Consider the following 9,825-nt stretch of genomic DNA (forward strand, 5'->3'; position numbering starts at 1 on the left):
GTTAGAGAGTATTTGTTATAGAGAGTGCAATGAAGATTCACCAGACTGATCCCTGGAGTGGTGGGGTCATCATATGAAGAAAGAGAAAATGTGATAACCCTTTCATTTAGAGAATCGAGGACTGAGAGGTGAGCACATTGAAATGCACAACATCATTACCGGTTGAACCAGGGATCCCAGTCTCTGAAAAAGGGGGTGGACTGTCCGGGACTGAGATGAGGGGAAATGTCTCCACTCCGAGGGTGATGAATATCTGTAAATCCCCACCACAGAGGGCGGTGAAGACTCAGTGATCGTCCTCACATAAAACAGAGGCCGGCAGATGTGTGGAGACCGAAGGGATTGAGGGAATGAGGATCGGACGGAAACATGTGGCTGAGATGGGAGAGCAGCCGTCATCTTGTTGATTGTTAGAGGGGCTGAATGGCCACAGATAGAAAAGAGCAGAGAGATTGAACAGACCTGCAAGATAATCTCAATACACAGAGGTAATGAGTACCTGGAATGAGCTGTTCTGTGTTCGCATCGTTGGTTATCTACCTCGAGTTCAGTATTCTCACCGTGTTTGGAAATTCCCACTCACTGTCGTCTGTCTGTGAGCAACTGGAAATTAAAGGAACAGTCAAGATGCTGGAGACCTTAAATCAAATCAGAAATTGTTTGAAGCCATTCTGACACAGGGTGTTGGGGCTGAAGCATTAACTTTGTTCCCCTCCACAGATATTCTTTATCTGTTGAGTGTTTCCTGTATTTGCATTTTTTTTAATAACATTTCGTTGGAATGATTTAAGTCTCCTGGGAAATGGACTTGTGTAGGACACACAATGTAATTCATTCTCTTACAGCACAGAAGCAGGGCTTCCGGCCCAACTAGTCTGTGCCATTTTCTGTCTGGACCCATCCACATGCACCCAGACTCTAGATGTCAATATCTTCCTCATCCATGTACCCAAACAAACTTCTAATGCTGCAATTGAACCTGCATCCACATTCGCATCACCTTCCGAGTGAAGTGAAAATCACAACAGACAGGGTTTACGGATCAGAATACTCCTGCGTACCGATTTCCAGAGAGAATACGCTCACTCTACCACCACCCTCTGCCTTCTGTGGTCAGGTCATTTCGGTATCCACAAAGCCAAGTTCCCCTGGACCTATGCTTCCTGACACCATGACGTGGCCTAATTTGGGGAACGCTATCAAAATTCTTACTCCAATCCAGTTGGCGCTTCTGCGTGAATAGGATCCCATTATTTCTACTCTCCGTTTTCTGCTGACCAGCCAATGCTCCACCCACGCTATTACCTTCCATGTAATTCCATGGGCTCTTATCTTGCTAAGCAGCCTCATGTGTGGCACCTTGTCAAAGGCCTTCTGAAAATCCAAGTACACCATGTTTACTGCATCTGCTTTGTGTATGCTGCTTATAATTTACTCAAAGATTTGCAGTAGGTTATTCAGGCAGGATTTTCCTTTCAGGAAACTATATCTTGTCATGTGTCTCAGGTACTCCGTAATCTGATCTCTAACAATCCATTCCAACAACTTCCCAACTACAGATGTCAGGCTAACAGGGCTACAGTTTCCTTTCTGCTGTCACCCACCTTCTTAAACAGCAGGGTAACATTGCCAATTTTCCAGTCATCCGGTACAATGCCAGAATCTATCGATTCTTGAAAGATCATCGTTAATCCCTCCGCAATCTCCCCAGCTACCTCCTTCAGAACCCGAGGGTGTATTCCATCAGGTCCAGGAGATTTATCCACACTCAGACCATTAAGCTTCCTGAGCACCTTCTCAGTCGTAATTCTCACCACACAAACTTCGCTTCCCTGACATTCTTGAATTTCCGATATACTGCAGACATCTTCCACTATGAAGACTGATGCAAACGACTCATTCAGTTCCACTGCCATCTCTGTATCTCTCATTTCAATATCTCCAGTGTCATTTTGTATTGGTCCTATATCTACACTTGACTCTCTTTTACCCTTTATATATTTAAAAAAGCTTTTAATATCTTCTTTAATATTAGTCACCAGCTTCCTCTCATAATTCACCTTTTCCTTTCGAATGACCTTTCTAGATTTCTTCTGCAAGTTTTTAAAAGTTCCCCAATCCTCTATCTTCCCACCAGCTGTGGCTTCCTTCTATGCCCTCTCTTTTTCTTTTACTTCGGCTCTGACTTCACTTGTCAGCCATGGTAGTGTCCTTCTTCCCTTTGAAAATTTCTTCTTATTTGAAAAAAGATCTGTCTTGCAATTTCTCTCATTTTTTGCGGACACTCCAGTTGTTGCTGCTCTGCTGTCCTTCCTGCAAATGTCCCTTTCCAGTCAACTTAGGCCAGTTCCCCTCTCATACCATTGTAATTTCCTTTATTTCACTGAAATACTGACATATAAGATTTTATTTTTCCCTCTCAAACTTCAATGTGAACTCGATCATATTGTGATCACTGTTCCCGAAGGGCTCCTTAACCTTAAGCTCTCTTATCACCTCCGGATCATTGCACAACACCCAAATCAGCACAGCCGATCTCCTAGTGGGCTCAACAACAGGCTAGTCTAAAAAGCCATCCTTTAGACATTCAACAAATTATTTCTCTTGAGGTCCAGTACAGACCTGGTTTTCCCAATCCACTTTCTTGTTAAAATCCCCAAAGATTATCATGACATTGCCTTTCTGACATGCCTTTTCTATCTCTTGCTGAATTTGTAATCCATATCCCAGCTGCTGTTTGTAGGCCTGTATACAACTGTCATTAGTGGTCTTTTACCCTTGCCATTTCTTAATTCAATCCATAAAGACTCTACTCCTTCCAATCCTATGTCATCTCTTTCCAATGATTTAATATTATTTCTTGTACACAGGGCCACACCGTTTGCCTACTAACCTATCTTTCTGATACACCGTATATCCTTGGATGTTCAGCTCCCAATGGCAGCCATTCTTTAGCCAAGTTTCACAAATGGCCACAATGTCATATTTGCCAATCTGTAGCTGAATTTCAAGATCATCCATTTTATTCCTTGTGCTGCATGCATTCAAATACACTGTACAACACTCTCAGTCCAGTATTTGTTGCTTTCTGTTTTAATTGCACCACAACTCTATTGTCCTGTAACTCATGCCACTGGCTTTGATTAAACTTTATCTCCTGCCTGTTCTTTCTATAATCTCTGTTGCACGCTATCTTTGATTTATTTCTGTTTTCCTCTTCCTCCGCCTAATCACTCTGGTTCCCATCCCCCTGCCAAATTCGTTTAAACCCTCACTAACAGCTTTATTAAATGTGCCCGCTAGGATATTGGACCCCTTTGGGTTCAGCTGTAACCCGTCCTTTTTGTACTGCTCGTACCTCCCCCAGAAGAGGCCCCAATGATCCAGGAATCTGAAGCCCTGCCCCCTACACAAGTCTCTCAGCCACACATTAATACACCTGATCGTGCTATTCTTTCATCGCTAGCATGTGGCGCAGGCAGCAATCCTGAGATTACTACCCCAGATGTCCACAGGGGTCTGTGTTGGCAACGTTTCTTTTTACTTTCTATGTCAATGTATTGGAGGACAGTATTGATGGCCCTGCGGCCAAATTTACAAATGAAGTTGAATATTGAAAGGACTGGATAGAGAGGTCGTGGAGGGCTATAGTATCTCGTTATCACAATGCCACATATACAACTTAAATATACAAACAATAGGCTTGCTCCCTGGCTTGAGATTCTAAATTGGAGAATGGCGCTTTATTCACAAAATCCTCATAACCCACAGTGACTGTAAACTGATCCCAGCAATGGAACCCGCCACTGCAGCCCCACAGTGCACTATGTACTGATTGCAAAGCTACAAGTTGCAGGTGAATAGCCTCCTCACCCCCAACTCCACTCTTTCTGCATCACCAGCAGAATGGGCCATCTCACAGCTCGCTGCCCCTGCCAGGCCATTAAACTGTGAACAACTGTGGTCAGGGACTGATCTCTGGGGTACTCCAAATGTTACCTCCTTCCAGTCTGAAAACAACCTACTCATCCAACCACACACTACCGGCAGTTTACCGATCTCCAAAGAAAAAGCCTGATAACCTATTCCTGAGGTTCAATACCATTGCTGACTCTGAGTTTACCACCGTCAGATGCCAGGAGGGACATAATGATCAGAAAGTCTCTAGTCGCAGCCGTATAAATAAACTGTGATCTTTGTAGGTGTGTGGTGCATGGTCAGAATGCGAAGGAGACAGACAAACTGAGCCAAGTCACAGACTGATGAAGGGGAGGAATAATCCATTTTGATACAGAGAGGGAAGCAGAGAGTTTGATATTGTACCTGATGCCAGAACTGTAGCCAATTAGAAGATGAAATCTTGTTCCTCTAAATTGCTTTGGGCTGTGACAGTGTTTTTATCAGAAGGCACCATGGAGACTAAAATTATCTGAGTTGAAATGTTGTCCTTCACCCACTGATGTGCTTTGTAAACATTTTGCAGTGTAGCAAAGTGAAAGGATTTGTGTATGGGAATCACAAACACAACAGCACGTTAGTTCCGCTGTATCTGTCAGTTCACCAGCACTTGAATGCCACCGATCCCTGAATGTGGAAACGGAGATGCTGGAGAAGACAGCACCCCACTTGCTACAAGGAGACCCTGAACATGTGTCCATGTCTGTGATCTGATTGGATACATTGCCATGGCGTAGATAACAGTGAGATGTCATTCACTGGCTCTCACTTTGGAAGCGATTCAGTCGGCCACCGCAGATACACCAGCAGCTTCGCACTGGGAAGCGGCCGTTCACCTGCTCCGTGTTTGCGAAGGGACTCATTCAGTTAACCCACCTTGTGACGCTCCGGTGAGTTTACAATACGTAGAGGCCACATTTCTGTCCGGAGTGAGCAAAGAGTCTTGCTCAATCATCCCAGCTGCTGCAACACCAGCAACTTCACATCAGGGAGGAAGTTCAAATCAGCTCTGTGTTAAATGTTTAACCAGCATGGTGACTGAGGGCAGCTGCAGGTTCTTGAGGGACTGTTACTGTCAGATTCTGCAGTTCTTGTGGCTGCTCATCGCACCCAGGACTGAACCCTGGTCACTGGGCATTGGAGGAGTCCATTCTGTTGATGTTAGCCTTAAACTAGACTGATGTTTAATATTGTGGATCTGTGAAACATAAATCAGTTCTGTATCAAATCCCGTGTCTCAGGTACTTTCTGTCTCTACCACACACAGTATACACTAAAGAGACCACTCGGCCCATCTTGTCCCTGCCCATGTTTCTGTTCCATATCAGTATATCAAAATCTTTCCCTGCCGTTCTCCTCTCACTCTCTCTGTGATATCAGGTTGCAGCTGGTCACCACTGCATAGGATAGATTTCCCTTGAATTTCATAGAATCATAGAAATCTACAGCACATTACAGACCCTTTGCCCCACAATGTTGTGCCGACCATGTAACTTACTCTAGAAACTGCTGAGAATTACCCTACCGCATAGCCCTCTATTTTCCTAAGCTCCATCTACCAATCTACTATGTAAGAGTCTTTCAAAAGTCCCTATTGTATCTGCCTCTACCACTGTCGCTGGCAGTGCATTGCACACACATACCACTCTTTGTTTAAAAAAACTTAGAACATAGAACATAGAATAGTACAGCACAGTACAGGCCCTTCGGCCCACAATGTTATGCCGACCCTCAAACCCTGTCTCATATAAGCCCCCACCTTAAATTCCTCCATATACCTGTCTAGTAGTCTCTTAAGCTTCACTAGTGTATCTGCCTCCACCACTGACTCAGGCAGTGCATTCCACGCACCAACCAGTCTCTGAGTAAAAAACCTTCCTCTAATATCCCCCTTGAACTTCCCACCCCTTACCTTAAAGCCATTGTTACGTACCCCGTAACTGGGTTGCCAAACCAGCAGATATGGACCACTTAGTTGGAGTCTGGATTACTGGAACTAAGAAAGTTTTATTAAAGAAATAAGCAACACAGTACTCTAATCAAAAGAATATAAATGCAACAGTTTAGCAATGATAAAACACACATGTACACAGAACTAGGATAATAGGATCAATCCAGCTCTATCGCAGTCTAGGGGTAAATGATCAGTTTCAAGTGACGCAAAGTTCAGTTCAATTTAGTTCAGTTCAGTTCGCAGTAATTGCTGTTGTGCCGTTGGGGCGGGGAGAAGAGAGAGAGCGAAAGTGAATGAATGTTCAAAACGGATTCCACACAGACCTTCGATATTCCTCGCAGTTAACTTTTGGGCGAGCCCTTTGTAATGTCTTCCGAGGTCACCAACTGTGACCCTCCGTTCCAGATACGATCGTTCTTCTGCGGTGAACCCGGCACCCAGGCAAGGGCGGACACACATGCACCGGGTTCCCGCTTGATTGTATCTTTCTACCCTGTGCGTCTATGGCTGGTCCCGCGACCAGACCTCCAAAACTCCCAGCAACCTGTGGGGGCACACCGCTTCCAGGGTCTCGTTACCTCGTGGTGTCGTGTGTCTCCTGCCTTAGCGAACCTGTCCCTTTTTATCCCCCTGCTGGGGTATCGCCTATCCATCAAACTTCAAACAGTTCAGGGTTCAAAGCCACCGGTCTCTGACAATACTCGGAACCGTGTCTCCTTTCGGTAATCTCTCTCGTCTCTCTCTTATTAGCACCTTGCATGTTCCCCTATTATCCTCTTATCGGCATCAATCTTCTGATAACTGGTTCTTTTGTCACACCATGTCCTCTTGTATTGAGCAGTGGTGCCCTGGGGAAGAGGCGCTGGCTATCCACTCTATCTATTCCTCTTATTATCTTGTACACTTCTATCATGTCTCCTCTCATCCTCCTTCTCTCCAAAGAGTAAAGCCCTAGTTCCCTTAATCTCTGATCATAATGCATACTCTCTAAACCAGGCAGCATTCTGGTAAATCTCCTCTGTACCCTACCAAGGCTTCCACATCCTTCCTATAGTGAGGCGACCAGAACTGGACACAGGACTCCAAGTGTGGCCTAACCAGAGTTTTATAGAGCTGCATCATTACATTGCGACTCTTAAACTCTGTCCCTCGACTTATAAAAGCTAACACCCCATAAGCTTTCTTAACTACCCTATCCACCTGTGAGGCAACTTTCAGGGATATGTGGACATGTACCCCCAGATCCCTCTGCTCCTCCACACTACCAACTATCCTGCCATTTACTATGTACTCTGCCTTGGAGTTTCTCCTTCCAAAGTGTACCACCTCACACTTCTCAGGGTTGAACTCCATCTGCCACTTCTCAGCCCACTTCTGCATCCTATCAATGTCTCTCTGCAATCTTTGACAATCCTCTACACTATCTACAACACCACCAACCTTTGTGTCATCTGCAAACTTGCCAACCCACCCTTCTACCCCTACATCCAGGTCGTTAATAAAAATCACAAAAAGTAGATGTCCCAGAACAGATCCTTGTGGGACACCACTAGTCACAATCCTCCAATCTGAATGTACTCCCTCCACCATGACCCTCTGCCTTCTGCAGGCAAGCCAATTCTGAATCCACCTGGCCAAACTTCTCTGAATCCCATGCCTTCTGACTTTCTGGATAAGCCTACCATGTGGAACCTTGTCAAATGCCTTACTAAAATCCATGTAGATCACATCCACTGCACTACCCTCACCTATATGCCTGGTCACCTCCTCAAAGAACCCTATCAGGATTGTTAGACACGATCTGCCCTTCACAAAGCCATGCTGACTGTCCCTGATCAGACCATGATTCTCTAATTGCCCAGAGATCATATTTCTAAGAATCTTTTCCAACAGCTTTCCCACCACAGACATAAGGCTCACTGGTCTATAATTACTCGGACTATCCCTACTACTTTTTTTGAATGAGGGGACAACATTTGCCTCCCTCCAATTCTCCGGTACCATTCCCGTGGACAACGAGGACATAAAGATCCTAGCCAGAGGCTCAGCAATCTCTTCCCTTGCCTCGTGGAGCAGCCTGGGGAATATTCCGTCAGGCCTCGGGGACTTATCTGTCCTAATGTATTTTAACAACTCCAACACCTCCTCTCCCTTAATATCAACATGCTCCAGAACATCATCCTCACTCATATTGTCTTCACCGTCATCAAGTTCCCTCTCATTGGTGAATATCGAATAGAAGTATTCATTGAGGACCTCGCTCACTTCCACAGCCTCCAGGCACATCTACCCACCTTTATTTCTAATCAGTCCTACCTTCACTCCTGTCATCCTTTTGTTCTTCACATAATTGAAGAATGCTTTGGGGTTTTCCTTTACCATATTCGCCAAGGCCTTCTCATGCCCCCTTCTTGCTCTTCTCAGCCCCTTCTTAAGCTCCTTTCTTGCTTCCCTATATTCCTCAATAGACCCATCTGATCCTTGCTTCCTAAACCTCATGTATGCTGCCTTCTTCCACCTGACTAGATTGTCCACCTCACTTCACCCTACCATTCAGTACCTTCCTCACCGGGACAAATTTATCCCTAACATCCTGCAAGAGATCTCTAAACATCGACCACATATCCATAGTACATTTCCCTGCAAAAACATCATCCCAATTCACACCCGCAAGTTCTAGCCTTATAGCCTCATAATTTGCCCTTCCCCAATTAAAAATTTTCCTGTCCTCTCTGATTCTATCCTTTTCCATGATAATGCTAAAGGCCAGGGAGCGGTGATCACTGTCCCCCAGATGCTCACCCACTGAGAGATCTGTGTCCTGACCCAGTTCATTACCTAGTACTAGATCTACGATAGCATTCCCCCAGTCGGCCTGTCCACATACTGTGACAGGAATCCGTCCTGGACACACTTAACAAACTCTGCCCCATCTAAACCCTTGGAACTAATCAGGTGCCAATCAATATTAGGGAAGTTAAAGTCACCCATGATAACAACCCTGGTATTTTTGCACCTTTCCAAAATCTGCCTCTCAATCTGCTCCTCTGTATCTCTGCTGCTACCAGGGGGCCTATAGAATACCCCCAGCAGAATAACTGCTCTGTTCCTGTTCCTGAATTCCACCCATACTGACTCCAAAATAGGATCTGCTACATTACCCACCCTTTCTGTAGCTGTAATAGTATCCCCGACCAGTAATGCCACCCCTCCTCCCCTTTTTCCACCCTCTCTATCCCTTTTAAAGCACTGAAATCCAGGAATATTGAGAATCCATTCCTGCCCTGGTGCCAGCCAAGTCTCTGTAATGGCCACTACATCATAATTCCATGTATGTATCCAAGCTCTCAGTTCATCACCTTTGTTCCTGATGTTTCTTGCATTGCGGTACACACACTTCATCCCTTCTACCTTACTGTCTTTACACCGTTTATTCTGCTTCTCTTTCCTCAAAGCCTCTCTATATGTTAGATCTGGCTTTACTCCATGCACTTTTTTCACTGCTCTATCACTCTGGGTCCCATCCCCCTTGCAAATTAGTTTAAACGCTCCCGAACCATGCTAGCAAACCTACCTGCGAGGATATTGCTCCCCCTCGAGTTCAGGTGCAACCCATCCAATCTGTACAGGTCCCACCTTCCCCAGAAGAGATCCCGATGATCCAAAGCTCTGACATCTCCTCTGTACCTACTTCCAAGCACCTTAAACCTATGCCCGCTCGTGTTAGCCATTTCAGCCCTGGGAAACAGCCTCTTGCTATCCACACCACCAATGCCCCTCATCATCTTATACACCTGTATGAATTTCTGCATCATTTTCTCCAGGCTGAATAAGATGATGAGCACACTGTGGTTTTAACATTCTTCAGCGGTCTGAACTAGTATGGTTAAATTCCTTCCTCCTGCTCATTTCAA

This window comes from Mobula hypostoma, chromosome 3 (assembly GCF_963921235.1).
Source record: "Mobula hypostoma chromosome 3, sMobHyp1.1, whole genome shotgun sequence".
NCBI classification, from domain to species: Eukaryota; Metazoa; Chordata; class Chondrichthyes; order Myliobatiformes; family Myliobatidae; genus Mobula; species Mobula hypostoma.